The sequence below is a fragment of the Phyllobates terribilis genome, unplaced genomic scaffold (assembly GCF_046119375.1).
Source record: "Phyllobates terribilis strain yellow unplaced genomic scaffold, ASM4611937v1 Scaffold_5__5_contigs__length_657084704, whole genome shotgun sequence".
Classification (NCBI taxonomy): domain Eukaryota; kingdom Metazoa; phylum Chordata; class Amphibia; order Anura; family Dendrobatidae; genus Phyllobates; species Phyllobates terribilis.
In genome coordinates this window covers 16,605,779-16,622,421 of record NW_027362765.1, presented here as the reverse complement: position 1 = coordinate 16,622,421, position 16,643 = coordinate 16,605,779, and the positions used below count along the sequence as shown (strand labels likewise).

At 45.5% G+C, this 16,643-nt stretch overlaps 1 pseudogene; it reads right to left on the bottom strand.

The window, feature by feature from the left end:
- LOC141270841 (uncharacterized) overlaps window positions 1-13,360 on the bottom strand; it is a 42,367-nt pseudogene extending 29,007 nt beyond the window's left edge.
- Between the last annotated feature and the right edge of the window lie 3,283 nt (window positions 13,361-16,643).

Below are 16,643 nucleotides of genomic sequence, written 5' to 3'. Positions count from 1 at the left end.
TTGCATCTTCTGATTTTGTACTTTTTCTGCCTTCTTGGTTCTGACCCAGCTATCTGACCACTTTTGCACAACTATACAGCTCAGTGGCCCCTGATTAAGTCCAGATCCCTTTACACGGGTTAAAGGGTGAAGGCCAGGGCAACCCCCTGGAATCTGGTAAGTAGAGTGGCTTGTGCTAAGATTGTCCATGGTACCATTTTAAAGATGCCAGGCGACCACTTTGACAGAGTATTAATATAATCACTTACATAGAAGTTGTCTGGCAATGTTATACAGACTGTAAGGTCTCAAATAATAGGATATGATGCCATGTTCTAAAAAGATTCAAATACAGATACCAAACAAAGCCATTGTTAAGGCTCTGGGACTTAGAGAAAGCTGTTATTCACAAACATCATATCAACAAACATGGTAATAGTAGTGTGATGGAGTGGGGCCACTTTGCTTCTACAAGACCTGGTTTAATTGACAGAAATTAATTTTGGTCTCTTTCACTAAATCTCGCAAGCAAGTCCACCTCTGAATAGCTTAAGAGAAGCATTAAAGGTGGGGAAGTGGCCAATTCAAAGTCCTAATTTACATTTTACTGAGATTCTGCCCCAAGGATTTCAAAGAGCAGTTCATATAGAAAAGACCTTTAATATTAGCCGAATTAAAACAATTTGGCAAAGAAAAGAAGCTGAAATGTCAAATGCTCATTGCATGTGAACGCAAAGTTCATTGGTTTGGAGATTTTTTTTAATAAATCTTTATCTTAAAAAAAAATGGAATAATCAATAAAAAGCCACATTTTGTTTTTACACCAATTATCTTTATTTTATATTAAAAATTAGTTGCATGATCTGAATCATTTAGTGAAGGAAAAATATAAATGTACAATGCTGTGAAAAAAGCAAGTTCTTAACTAACATTTCTTGTTCTAAATTGCTTTCCCCATCTCTTCAGTGACTTTTATTTTGACTATAAGAATTTTTTATTGCACTACTTGTAAGTAACACAGGGTTAAAGTATCATTCCGGGTTTTTCACTACCAAGTATCAATAATATTCCCTGCATGAGGTAAAATACTAACCGGTAGCTGACTTCTACTGTATCCGATGCCACTCTGATCACTATCTGCCAACTTGTGACCACCGCTCTGGCTGGCCAGAAATCACTGCTAACGGTCACTATCTCCCTTAGAGTGCAGTCAGACAGGCGTATTAATGGCACAAGGATCGTATCACAATCCTCAGACGGCCGTCGGCTCTCCTGACCTGAGTGTGACATCTTCATAGAAATACATTTGGTCACGCTCAGGTAAGGAGAGCTGACGGCCGTGTGAGCATTGTGATACGATCCTCGCATAATTCGCCTGTGTGACTGTGCCCTTAATGTAAGTCTATGAGACCCTTGCTCTTATAGATCATGCAGACGATCATATAAATCAGACATTTGCAGACACATGTTATTCAATAGGGATGTTCAGATGAACGATTTTTCTCTGACCATCTGTAAGAAAAAAAATTGGATGCGCTACTTTTCTACGTATATCGGATGAGACTCACCCGTTCAAGTCTATGGGTGCGCAAAAAAAAAAAAAAATCAGCTCACAGACAGAACATCCTTGTGCTATACGGCTTTTACGAATACATTTCCATTATTAAACTGTATTTGATCATGTGCATTTTTTTAATTACATATATAAAACCGGATGTCACACAGATGTAAAAAAAAATGGACATACAAGTATAAATTGTCCAAGTTAGTTTTCTGGATGAATATTGGACGATTTTTCATAAGCTTATCTGCAGCCGGCCTTAGTCTCATAAACTTACATTGAGTAGTGACTTCTAGTCCACCCAGCAAACACTGGAGTAATCTGGCCTGTCACAACTCTGGTCACGTGGTACAGAAGAGGATCAGAGAGGTGCTGGGAACAGCAGAAGATGACGATTGGTAAGTATTTTGCTAAACACAGGGAATACACATTACTGATACTCATTCGGTGGTGAAATAAAAACAAACAAACCCGGAGTAGTACTTTTATGAAAAAAAACAAAAACCTCCGTGTCTTCCTTTGAAGTTTAAGCAGATGTTATTTATGTAAAACACTGCGAACATTCAGGACATAAAATAGTTTTTCCTGTGTGAGATTTCTGATGCGCAATTAGAGCTGGCTTTTGTTTAAAACGCTTTCCATATGTTACATGAAAGTGGCTTCTGTTATGTGGGTTTTTGATAGTTATTAAGACATAGAATGATAGAATTTTAGCATTGGAAGGGTCCTTCAGGGTCATCTGGTCCAACTCCCTACTCAATGAAGGATTTACTAAACCATCTCATGTTTGTCCAGCCTCTGTTTGAAGATTTACATTGAAGGAGAACTCATCAACTCTCATGGCAGCCTGTTCCACTCATTGATCACCCTCACTGTCAAAAAGTTTTAATATCTAATCTGTATCTCCTCCATTTCAGTTTCATTCCATTGCTTCTCTTATTTACATGTGCAAATGAGAATAAGGATGATCCCTCTACAGTGTGACATCCCTTCAGATATTTGTAGACAGCTATTAAGTCTCCTCTTAGCCTTTGTTTTTGCAAGCTAAACATTCCCAGATTCTTTTCCTTGTAGGACATAGTTTGCAGTCCGCTCATCATCCTAGTAACTCTTCTCTGAACTTGTTCCAGTTTTTCAATGTCTTTTTTAAAATGTGGTGCCCAGAACTGAACACAGTATTCCAGATGAGGTCTGACCAAGGAGGAGTAGAGTGGGATAATTACTTCACGTGATCTAGAGTCTCCATGATTCCTTTGTGAAATATTTCTCACATTCTGGGCATAAAAATGGTTTCACTGCTTGTGAATTCTTTGATGTCTAGCCAGATATGAATTGTGGCTAAAACATTTCCCACATTCTTCACAAGAAAACGGCTTCACTCCTGTGTGAATTTTCTTATGTTTTGAAAGATTTGATTTTCGGTTAAAACATTTCCCACATTCCAAACATGAAAATGGCTTTGCCCCTGTGTGAATATCTTGATGTATAATAAGATATGATTTATCGGCAAAAAAAGCCCCACATTCTGAACAGGAAAATGGCTTCACCCCTGTGTGAACCCACTGATGTCTAACAAGATGTGATTTATTATTATAACGTTTCCCACATTCTGAACATGAGTACGGCTTCTCTCCGGTGTGAATATTTTGATGCGTAACAAGAGACGATTTATCAGTAAAAAGCGCCCCACATTCTGAACATGAAAATGGCTTCACCCCTGTGTGAACCCACTGATGCCTATCAAAACTTGATTTATTATTATAATGTTTTCCACATTCTGAACATGAATACGGTTTCTCCCCTGTATGAATTCTCTGATGTGTAAAAAGATCTGATTTCTCTCTAAAACATTTCCCACATTCTTTACAAGAAAATGGCTTCTCCCCTGTGTGTTGTTTCTGATGATAAATAAGTTTTGATTTCCAGTCAAAACATTTTCCACACTCTGAACATGAAAATGTTTTTTTCCCTGTGTGAGGACTTATAACATTGCTTCTGTGGCATGTCATTTTCTTAGCATTCTCTGAAGAATCAGAAGGTGAGACCTGTTCTAAAGAATCAGGTGACAGATTTTTGCTGTCATGGGCTAGATTTGGAATTATGGCATGCTCCTTATAGGCATCCTGTGAGATGTCACAATCATCTGCTTTACAATCTAAAGATACCCAATGTTCCTCTGAGCTCCTGGGACAGTTATCTGCCAAAAATAAAACCGATTTTTATCATTTTTGAATGTTATCAAAAATTAATATTGACAATTCATGACATTTATGTATATCAAAATTTCCGTAACAAACTATGAGATATGCAGCAAGCAAAATCTGCATTTTAACTAAGACAGTGATGCAATGAAGCAGAACACAATCTAATAATAGACCTCAAAACAATGCACCAAAAGAAGATGGGCCCGGCCCTGTGGGACAGTGGGTCCACAAACCACGTGCGCCACCTGCGTGTGTTACACATAAGTTCAACATTCATGGTTCAAATGCTCAGTGGAGAATCGGAATGTAATTCCACAAACACGAGACATGAACCTCCAGATATTTGATGAAAAAAGAATCAGCCAATTTCATATAAAGAAACGCGGGCAAGGAGAGATTAATGAATAGTTCTTTTAAAATCAACTCTACTAAAACAGAAGCAATGAATAACTGATGGGTTTGAGAAATAGAGAAGCAGATGACTTGATTTGCTCATTAGAACTGCCAGTTTCACACTCGCAAACAGCCTTTTAGACCCTGTTTTAAGTACGTCTAACAGGCAATTGTGGAGGCAATTGCTTGAAGTATGGTTGATACAGCAAATTAGTTGAAGGGAACGATTGGGTGAAGGAGAGATCTCCTCCTGTTCACAACCATCTAAAATCCAACTTAATCTTGGCAGTGACATCCAAAGTGGAAAGTAGCCACCATGAGTGCCGGCACTGTCAGCTAATTTATACAGCTGACACCCACTGCACTATGCATGTATCGTACATCGCAGAAAGTGGTTAAAAATAGCTCCTATCAGTTGTTTAATTAGTGTGCTTTTTTGTTCTTAATTATAAGGAAGGCTCGAGTGTGTTATGAGACAAAACTAACTGGGAAGATTTGGATGACCGTAAAGACATTTTTCTACTCAAATGAAGATGTATCTTGATTGTAATCGGAGGAGAGAGAAGAGGGAAATTCAGATATGAAAACTGCTGCAGTCTGATGGGATTGTCGTCTTCAAGTACAATAGCTGAAGAGCTGCCACCCTCCTGCCCAAGTAATTTTGCTGTATTCTTTTGTCGTGAGCATTTTTTTAGAGAGCGGTGTCAGCCAGATATAGGGCTGTGTAGATATGATTAAAAACAGATTTTAATTATTTATCCACAACTTATCTTTTTGTGTGGTCACTACTCACCTAGGTGGTTACCTGTCGAAATCTCCTCTTTACACTGCTCATCACCCCTTACATATGTCACTGTAGTATTAATATGGGTCAGATCTTCACTCTGAAACAAATATTGTAAAAGTCACAGACAGAAGGAGAAGTCACATCTATGATCAGCTCTAATTCTGCCATGTCCACTGTTCTCATTAGACAAGTATAAAACATATAATACTGGTGGATAAAACAAGACTGAACACAAGACCTTCACAGTCATCTACACATCATAGGGTAGAACTCATGACACCTTCTCTCCATCTACCTGATGATCCTGAGAAACATTGGGATCTTCTTGTTTACAGTCCTGTGGAAGAAGAGGACGGGGACATCTCTCTGGTGTTGTCCTCTTACTGGATAGATCTGGAGAAAACACATACAGGGGCTGAATTCATTATTTACATACAGATAATTATAGGCTGTGGGTATTTAATCCTGTCTATTACCTGGTGATGTGAGGGGCTGGGGAACCTCCATCATGACGTCCTTGTACAGATCTTTGTGTCCTTCTAAATACTCCCACTCCTCCATGGAGAAATAGATGGTGACATCCTGACACCTTATAGGAACCTGACACATACAATGATACCATCATCCCCCCAATCTCTTCATAGCATTACTGTATAATGTCCCAGCATTCCCAGCAGTGTCACCTCTCCAGTCAGCAGCACAATCATCTTGTAGGTGAGTTCTAGGATCTTCTGGCCATTGATGTCCTCATGTATCAGGGGGTGAGGTGGAGGCCCCGTGATTGGGCTCAGGGGTCTTCCCCATCCCTCAGACATAGGGGGCTGACAGCGTTCACTAGAGGTCTTCTTCACTACTGTGTAATCCTGGTTATGGAGAGACACATTAATAAATCTCACTACAGACTTTTCCAGAGTCCTCACCTCTCCAGTTCTGTCCATTTGTTATTCCCATAGATAAGAATGATGTAATGTGACTTCATCAGAATCTCTCACCTCTCCAGTAAGCCAGAAGAGGATCTCTAGGGTGAGGTGTAACATCCTCTCTGCCATCTTGTCCCTGTCCCTATTCATCCTTCACTGGTCATGAAAATTATATAGATCAATTATTGGTATGTTATACTGTAGGAACCTAAATGGGAAGAAGACGAGTCGGTGTAAAAACATACCATTTAAAAAATACAATCACTAGAGTTGTGATGCCGGCATAAAGCAATAATGTGATAGAGCTCTTCATACATATAGAGCAGGGGTTGGACACGATGACCCCGGAGGTCCCTTCCAACTCTAACATTCTATGATTCTATGAGGTCAGACACAGAATACCTATATCTTATCAGTTGGAATTACAGGTGTTATAAACAAATTCAGAAAATTATGGACACAGTTAGCAATATAAATAATAACACTTGGCACAACAGTCTTCGTACCACCAATAGAATATGGTACCAGTTCATTTGTATATATCTCGTCCCTTTACAACAAGCTCCAGCTACTATTCTACGTTTTGATGTGCTCTAGAATATTGCTTTTCTTCCCAGTTGATGTAAGTTATGGGTGCATCGTTCAGGTCATACTTTCCTTCGGCTTTAAAACATCTATTCTGCATCTGACCCCAGACAAGGCCGATAAGGGAAACCACTTTGACGTTATCGTTAAGCTTGTCTCCACTGTGATTATGGAATTGTGAGAAACATTTTGTAATAATCTCTATATTTCTACTTTATGTGGCTGCGCTTCATAGGAGATGGTCCTTGCTGCTATGGAAATAATAATATTAACATATTAAATTATAATTATTTTATATTTATTGTATACTTTAATATTCCTCCCTCCACTAACCTACCTGTGCCCGATATTGCCATTTCCATTTGTGGCTCATCCATTACTCCCCAGCAACAAGCCCGCTGTCTTGGGGTCATTTTTGATTCAGATCTTTCCTTCACTCCTCACATCAATTCACTCGCTCGTTCATGTCATCTACACCTCAAAAACATCTCAAGAATCAGGACTTTTCTCACATTTGACTCGGCAAAAACTCTTATTGCAGCTCTTATTCATTCTTGTCTGGACTATTGCAACTCTCTACTTATCGGGCTCCCTCTTTCTAAACTCTCCCCTCTCCAATCCGTCCTTAACGCAGCAGCCAGGATCATATTCCTCGCCAAACGCTACACCGATGCCTCTTCCCTGTGCCAGTCATTGCATTGGTTAACCATCCAATATAGAGTTCAATTTAAACTTATCATGCTTACCCACAAAGCGCTCCATGCTTCAGTACCCCCCACATGTCCTCCCTTGCCTCAGTCTACCACCCTACACGTGCCCTCCGTTCTGCCAGTGACTTAAAACTAAAATCCTCCATAATCCGAACTTCCCACTCCCGTCTCCAAGATTTCTTGCGTGCTGCACCAATTCTTTGGAATGCACTACCCAGGACAGTTTGATTAATTCCCAATACCCACAGTTTCAAGCGGACCCTAAAAACCCATTTCTTTAGACTGGCGTATCACCTAAACACACTATCTGTCCGTCCCAGTTTTCCCCCATATTAAAATCTTCTTCAATTTCAGGTTCATACAAACCATGCACATAATAGCCTCTGTCAGGACTGTACACATACTGGCAGGCGACCAGTCCATGTATTATTTATCCTATTTAGTATATCAAGGCTGCATTATACAATATATGTACATTCTACCTTTTGTGTCTCCCCCATTTCCTCATAGAGTGTAAGCTTGTGAGCAGGGCCCTCACTCCTTTCGATATGTGATATGCTTATTCTGTATTGTCTGTATAAGTAAAGTGCTGCGGAATACGTTGGCGCTATAAAAATAAAAATTATTATTATTATTAATATTGAACAGAATTATGTATGCTGACACTTCCCTATATACAGTATGAGCCCTCACATAGCTTCCCTAAATATAGTAAGAGCCTCCCATATACAGTATGAGCCCATACAGCCTCCCTATGCACAGTTTGAGCCCTCACATAGCCTCTCTATATACAGTATGAGCCTTTACATAGCCCCCTGTATACAGTATGAGCCCTCACATAGCGCCCGTATACAGTATGGGCCCTCACATAAACCCGTGTGTACAGTATGAGCTCACACAGTCCTCTTATATACAGGCAATCATCCTATACAAAAAAAAAAACACATTCTCACCTTGCTCCCGTTACCCTAGAACTCTGCTCTGGTCTTCGTAGCACTGGCTGTCCGTACAGCAGAATGTAGTGATGTCATCTCATCTGCCGTCTCAGTCACACACACACTGATTGGTGGAAGAAGGAGCCAGCAGCTCCGCCATCAACCCATGTATTCACTGCTATCTGTATCATGAGGATGCTGTCACGGGTGTGTCAGAAGTGACAGACAGTTGCCCTGCAATTGGTTGCAGGAGATCTCTACATTGGGCATTACAGACATCTTCTTAGAGGCTGCCTCTAGGACCCAGCGGCTACCTTCCTCTGGCTAATTAATTCTCTGGTCTGGGTGTATAAATACCTGCTGTGTATCAGCGGGAGGTGCCGGCAATATTCATTACTACTTGTGAAGGCTTTAGGAAGAGCAGCTGGAGCTTGAGGACGTGTGCGCATTTGTCTGGAGTCGTCTAAAGCTAAGCAATTTCCACCTGTTTGTGTACCCCTGTTGTCTATAGTGTTTAGTGGAGATTCACTAGTGCTCATATCATCCCTTCCCTAGCCATAGCCATACGCCAGGGAAAGACAGGGCAAGGCACGCGATTGGTGAAAAGCCAATACATGGACGTTAGGGGAGACAGGGTGACGCTAGATCAACCTAGGAGGTCTCCATTTCCCCCCTTTCCCTAGAGTCTGGGCTCCCTTTCCCTCTTCCCTTTGTGCTGCACTAAGTATTTCCTACACCTTGCGTGACAGATGCAGATGGCGGTGATCGGGGCGCAGGCGGTAGGTGGGCCTATTTTCAGCCCTTCGGCTGTCTCGGTCAGTGGGCTGGGCAGGAATAGCAAGGGGGCTGGATATGCTCAGCTCTGTACTAGACCAATCAATAGACTTTACACGGGTCTGTGATCTTGTTGTCTATACCGGCCTCCTGTTGAACCACTTATGATGGGGAAATACAGTGGGTACGGAAAGTATTCAGACCCCTTTAAATTTTTCACTCTTTGTTTCGTTGCAGCCATTTGGTAAACTCTAAAAAGTTATTTTTTTTTCTCATTAAAGTACACTCTGCACCCCATCTTGACTGAAAAAAACAGAAATGTAGAAATTTTTGCAAATTTATTAAAAAAGAAAAACTAAAATATCACATGGTCATAAGTATTCAGACCCTTTGCTCAGATACTCATATTTAAGTCACATGCTGTCCATTTCCTTGTGATCCTCCTTGAGATGGTTCTACTCCTTCATTGGAGTCCAGCTGTGTTTAATTAAACTGATAGGACTTGATTTGGAAAGGCACACACCTGTCTATATAAGACCTCACATCTCACAGTGCATGTCAGACCAAATGAAAATCATGAGCCCAAAGGAACTGCCCAAGGAGCTCAGAGACAGAATTGTGGCAAGACACAGATCTGACCAAGGTTAAAAAAGAATTTCTGCATTACTAAAGGTTCCTAAGGGCACAGTGGCCTCCATAATCCTTAAATGGAATAAGTTTGGGACCACCAGAAGTCTTCCTAGACCTGGTCATCCAGCCAAACTGAGCAATCGTGGGAGAAGAGCCTTGGTGAGAGAGGTAAAGAAGAATTCCAAGATCACTGTGGCTGAGCTCCAGAGATGCAGTATGGAGATGGGAAAAAGTTCCACAAAGTCAACTATCACTGCAGCCCTCCACCAGTCGGGCCTTTATGGCAAAGTAGGCCCGACGGAAGCCTCTCCTCAGTGCAAGACATATGAAAGCCCGCATAGAGTTTGCTCAAAAACACATGAAGGACTCCCAGATTATGAGAAATAAGATTCTCTGGTCTGATGAGACGAAAATAGAACTTTTTGGTGATAATTCTAAGTGGTATGTGTGGAGAAAATCAGGCACTGCTCATCACCTGCCCAATACAATCCAAACAGTGGAACATGGTGGTGGCAGCATCATACTATGGGGGTGTTTTTCAGGTGCAGGGACAGGACGACTGGTTGCAACTGAAGGAAACATTAATGCAAGTACAGAGATATCTTGGATGAAAACCTCTTCCAGAGTGTTCTGGACCTCAGACTTGGCCGAAGGTTCACCTTCCAACAAGACAATGACCCTAAGCACACTGCTAAAATAACAAAGGAGTGGCTTCAGAACAACTCTGTGACCATTCTTGACTGGCCCAGCCAGAGCCCTGACCTACACCCAATTGAGCATCTCTGGAGAGACCTGAAAATGGCTGTCCACCAACGTTCACCATCCAACCTGACGGAACTGGAGAGGATCTGCAAGGAAGAATGGCAGAGGATCCCCAAATCCAGGTGTGAAAAACTTGTTGCATCATTCCCAAGAAGACTCATGGCTGTACTAGCTCAAAAGGGTGCTTCTACTCAATACTGAGCAAAGGGTCTGAATACTTAGGACGATGTGATATTTCAGTTTTTCTTTTTTTAAAAATTTGCAAAAATTTCCACATTTCTGTTTTTTTTTTCAGTCAAGATGGGGTGCAGAGTGTACTTTAATGAGAAAAAAAATTAACTTTTTAGAATTTACCAAATGGCTGCAATGAAACAAAGAGTGAAAAACTTAAAGGGGTCTGAATACTTTCCGTACCCACTGTATGTAGAGGAATTACCGATGAAAAGATGAATATCAATTTTCTCATTTTCTGGGTGTCATATATAATATATGGAGGCACATAGGTGGCTTTACTATCACAATTGTAAAGGCACACAAGGGGCACTAATACTATTATAATATTATACTATTAGGGGCTCATAGAAGGAATTATGACCACATGTTGTTTAAAAGGGGCAATATCATTATGTGGTGTTCAAAGGGGGCATATACGGAGAATTATTACAGTGTGTACGCACAAAGGGGAGGACATTACTATCTGGAGGCAAAGAGGAAACTGCAATCACTGCACAGATGTAAATTGTCTCTTCGTATTGGAAGCAGCGATCCTAAAAGTAAATATCAACTGTTTAACGAGCCTTGCTACATGACTGAGGATAAAAGCCAAACCAGAATCACAATTTACAGACACGGTGTTTCCCCTCATCAGGGCAAAGTATGAGATCTGATTTGGCTAGGTGAGAGGCTCTGGACTGGGGTCTAAGGTGCAAGGTTTCTCCAAGTGGAGAGTGACATGTCATATCTGGCATGTCAGAGTGAGGAGACTCATGCTCCTCAGGGAAAAATATGCAAATTGTCTCTTTAGAGAAGAAAAGGACTAGATCTCTAGTGCCACCTATTGGAAGTAGCAATCATGTGGCAAGGCTCGTTAAAGGGTCGATGTTGACTAGTAGGCTGTGTGCCCACGAAGCGTTTTTTAAGCGTTTCCGCAGCGGCAAAAGCGCTGCAGAAACGCTTAAAAAACGCATGGTAGAAGGCCTTCCATGTCCCCCAATAATAATCCACATGTGCTGTGCACATGCTGCGGAAATTTCCGCTGCGGATTATCATTACGGAAAAACACGCAGCATATCCATTAATTTTGCGGACACGCAGCGTAATTGCCGCCATATCCTTGCATTGAACCGCATATTATCCCTGTCAGCACATTTGCACACACGGATAATATGCGTTTCTATGTGCGGATGGTACCCAGGTGTGGAGGACAGGAGACTCTCCTCCGGACCCGGGTACCATAGAACCTGTGAAAAAAATAATAAAATAAAAAATAAATATTATATTTACCTTCTTATGGCCCCCGGTGTCCTTGTCTTCACTTGCCGGCAGATCGCTGTGGACTGAAGGACCTGCGCTGACATCATAGTCATGTGACGGCAGGTCCTTCAGTGTAGTGTACTGCGAGCTGCCGGCAAGCCAGGACGGATCGAATAAAGACTCCGGGGGCCATCGGAAGGTAAGTATAGATTTATTTTTTATTTTTAACCATTCTTTAAGGTCACACTATATAAATCCACGCCGTTTGCATGGATTTATATAGTGTGACCAAGTTGTCAAGCACTTTCCATGTGATGCTAAAATCGCTTGGAAAGCGCTTGTCAACCCGCATGCGGAAATGCATGTGAAGAACGCTTCACTTCCGCTTGTCCCTGGCAGGAAAAACGCATGTACAATCCGCATGTACAATAAGGCTAAGTGCCCAGGATGCAGAAATGCTGCATATTTTTTACGCTTCTCCCTGGCAGGAAAAACGCATGCGTTTTTTACATGCGTTTTTCCCGCCAGGTAGATGCGTTTGTCAAGCGTCTTTGCATGCATTTCTGCATGCGGGTTATCAAGCGCTTTCCCAAGCGATTTTAGCATCACTTGGAAAAGTGCTTGACAACTTGTTCACCCTATATAAATCCATGCAACCGGCATGGATTTATATAGTGTGACCAAGTAATAGTTAAAAAGAAGAATAAGAATGGTAAAAAATAAAAAAAAAAGATTATACTCACCTTCCGGTGTCTTCCCGGTGTTATCTCTGCTGCGTCCGGTGTCTTGCAATGCTCGCGGTGGTGTGAAGGACCTGCGGTGACGTCATTGAGTCATGTGATGGGTCACATGACTCAGTGACGTCATGGCAGGTCCTTCACAACAGCGCGAGCATTGCAAGAGACCGGACGGCGTGGACAAAACACCGGGAAGACACCGGAAGGTGAGTATAAGCTTTATTTTTTATTTTCAATTCTTTTCTTTACAGATTGTAAGGTACCCAGGTCTGGATGAGAGTCTCCTCTCCTCCAGACTTGGGTACCATCCGCACATTAGAATGCGCCAATTACGCAAGTACAGATGCAGTCTTGAGGAATTGGCGCGTTGTAATGCAAGTCAATGGCGGCGATTACGCTGCGTGTCCGCAAAATTAATGGACATGCTGCGGATTTTTGAGCGCAGCATAAACGCTGCGGAAAAATACGCAGCATGGGCATTGACAGTGCGGAATTGCATTGGAGACCATGGGGGAAGGTTTACCAAGCGTTTCCCAAGCGTTTACGCTGCGCATCGTGGGCACGCAGCCTAAGCATGCGTTTTTTCTGCCAAGGAGATGCAGAAACGCTCAGGAAAAATCTGGAGCATTTCTGCATCGTGGGCACATAGCCTTAGGATCGCTCCTTCCAATAGGTGGCACTAGAGTTCTAGTCCTCTCTGAAGAGACAATTAGCATATTTAATTTCACAGAGGAGCACGAATTGCGTATAAATCACCTCACCAATGCGCTGCGGAGTTTGGTGGCGATATAGAAGGAAGAGGAATAAATAATACACAGAGAGAATAACGGGATCTCCACATACCTCTACCTGCAGAGCCGCCACCACATATATGGCTGTTCTGTGCACACAGGACCTGTGATGAGGTCACAGGAGGGGAGGAGTCAGGGGTCACATGATCAGGGGCCTCAGTGGATGCAGGACTCTGCTGTGCTGGTTGTCATGGTGCTGGATGAGCTGAAGTTTATGTGTGGGGTCAGGAGGGGTTTACAGTGTGGATGTAGCAGAGCCGCGTGTGTACGAGGTGTGCGGAGCGGAGCCGTGTGTGTACGAGGTGTACGGAGCAGAGCCGTGTGTGTACGAGGTGTACGGAGCAGAGCCACGTATGTACGAGGTGTACGGAGCGGAGCCGCGTGTGTACGAGGTGTACGGAGCGGAGCCACGTGTGTACGAGGTGTACGGAGCGGAGCCGCGTGTGTACGAGGCGTACGGAGCGGAGGCGCGTGTGTACGAGGTGTACGGAGCGGAGCCGTGTGTGTGTACGAGGTGTACGGAGCGGAGCCGTGTGTGTGTACGAGGTGTACGGAGCAGAGCCGCGCGTGTACGAGGTGTACGGAGCAGAGCCGCGCGTGTACGAGGTGTACGGAGCAGAGCCGCGCGTGTACGAGGTGTACGGAGCGGAGCCGCGTATGTACGAGGTGTACGGAGCGGAGCCGTGTGTGTACGAGGCGTACGGAGCGGAGCCACGTGTGTACGAGGTGTACGGAGCGGAGCCGTGTGTGTACGAGGCGTACGGAGCGGAGCCGTGTGTGTACGAGGCGTACGGAGCGGAGGCGCGTGTGTACGAGGTGTACGGAGCGGAGCCGTGTGTGTGTACGAGGTGTACGGAGCAGAGCCGCGCGTGTACGAGGTGTACGGAGCGGAGCCGCGCGTGTACGAGGTGTACGGAGCGGAGCCGCGCGTGTACGAGGTGTACGGAGCGGAGCCGCGTGTGTACGAGGTGTACGGAGCGGAGCCGCGTGTGCGAGGTGTACGGAGCGGAGCCGCGTGTGTGCGAGGTGTACGGAGCGGAGCCGCGCGTGTGCGAGGTGTACGGAGCGGAGCCGCGCGTGTACGAGGTGTACGGAGCGGAGCCGCGCGTGTACGAGGTGTACGGAGCGGAGCCGCGCGTGTACGAGGTGTACGGAGCGGAGCCGCGCGTGTACGAGGTGTACGGAGCGGAGCCGCGCGTGTACGAGGTGTACGGAGCGGAGCCGCGCGTGTACGAGGTGTACGGAGCGGAGCCGTGTGTGTGTACGAGGTGTACGGAGCGGAGCCGCGCGTGTACGAGGTGTACGGAGCGGAGCCGCGCGTGTACGAGGTGTACGGAGCGGAGCCGCGCGTGTACGAGGTGTACGGAGCGGAGCCGCGCGTGTACGAGGTGTACGGAGCGGAGCCGCGCGTGTACGAGGTGTACGGAGCGGAGCCGCGCGTGTGCGAGGTGTACGGAGCGGAGCCGCGCGTGTGCGAGGTGTACGGAGCGGAGCCGCGCGTGTGCGAGGTGTACGGAGCGGAGCCGCGCGTGTGCGAGGTGTACGGAGCGGAGCCGCGCGTGTGCGAGGTGTACGGAGCGGAGCCGCGCGTGTGCGAGGTGTACGGAGCGGAGCCGCGCGTGTGCGAGGTGTACGGAGCGGAGCCGCGCGTGTGCGAGGTGTACGGAGCGGAGCCGCGCGTGTACGAGGTGTACGGAGCGGAGCCGCGCGTGTACGAGGTGTACGGAGCGGAGCCGCGCGTGTACGAGGTGTACGGAGCGGAGCCGCGCGTGTACGAGGTGTACGGAGCGGAGCCGCGCGTGTACGAGGTGTACGGAGCGGAGCCGCGCGTGTACGAGGTGTACGGAGCGGAGCCACGCGTGTACGAGGTGTACGGAGCGGAGCCACGCGTGTACGAGGTGTACGGAGCGGAGCCACGCGTGTACGAGGCGTACGGAGCGGAGCCGTGTGTGTACGAGGCGTACGGAGCGGAGGCGCGTGTGTACGAGGCGTACGGAGCGGAGCCGTGTGTGTGTACGAGGCGTACGGAGCGGAGCCGCGCGTGTACGAGGCGTACGGAGCGGAGCCGCGCGTGTACGAGGCGTACGGAGCAGAGCCGCGCGTGTACGAGGCGTACGGAGCGGAGCCGCGCGTGTACGAGGCGTACGGAGCGGAGCCGCGCGTGTACGAGGTGTACGGAGCGGAGCCGCGTGTGTACGAGGCGTGCGGAACCGCGCGTGTACGAGGCGTAGGGAGCGGAGCCGCGCGTGTACGAGGCGTAGGGAGCGGAGCCGCGCGTGTACGAGGCGTAGGGAGCGGAGCCGCGCGTGTACGAGGCGTAGGGAGCGGAGCCGCGCGTGTACGAGGCGTAGGGAGCGGAGCCGCGCGTGCGTGATGCATACGCAGCTGAGCCGCGCATGTACAATGTGTACTGGGCGGAGCTGTGTCTATACTACGTGTACGGAGTGGAGTTATGTGTTTACAGAGCGGAGCCGTGTGGGTATGGAGCAGAGCTGTGACTGTAATCAACTTTTGGGGGTTAAATGGTTTTCTAATCTTGACCTTAGAGGGGCTTATAATTTTATACACATCAAGAAGAGTGATGAGTAGTGAAGTACGAGCGTACTTGGCACTGCTCAGTACTCGATCGAGTATCCAGGTACTCAGGCGCCATGTTCGATTCCCCGCCCCGCATGTTTCGCAGATGATTTTCAGCCACTAAACATGCGCCGATTGCCTGCCAATCATGGTAATGCTGTAGCCATGTTAGTTGTGGTGTTACTGTGATTGGCTGGCCGCATAGCGTTATTGGGTCTATATAAGATCCGGTGACGCCATGTTTGGTGCATTATACCCGGAAATAGCATAGAGAGAATTTCTGCTGCAGAAGGAACAGTGCTGGCGGAGTACGAAGAGTATCACAGGCATTTAGGCAGGGTTCATTGCATTACAGTCTTAGGCTATGTTCACACATCATGTTTTTTTCAGCGTTTTTTTGCAGCAGATTTTGATGCAAATTTTCAGCTGCCTTTTGCAGTACCAGCAAAGTCTATGAGAAATCAGAATTTTCTGCTCACACATCATGTTTTTTTTTGTTGTTGCGTATTTTGTGCCTTGCAGCCTTTTTTTTGTATAATAGAGCATGTCATTTCTTTCAGCGTTTTTTCACCCATAGGAAGCAATGAGTGGTAAAAAAAACACACCAAAAACGCAGGTAACTTTTTCAGCGTTTTTGATAACATAATAGAATGGGGTTCTTTTTTTTCACAGAACTTTATGTACATGCATAAATAGTGTAAGGTGGCTAATAGTCTCATAGTCGATGGGAGGTATGTATCACAGAGATGTCTGGTCTCTGTGATGTAACCCGGAGTGTTTCTCTAGTGCATGTAAGCACTAAGAGGATCGTTTGGTGCACCTGGG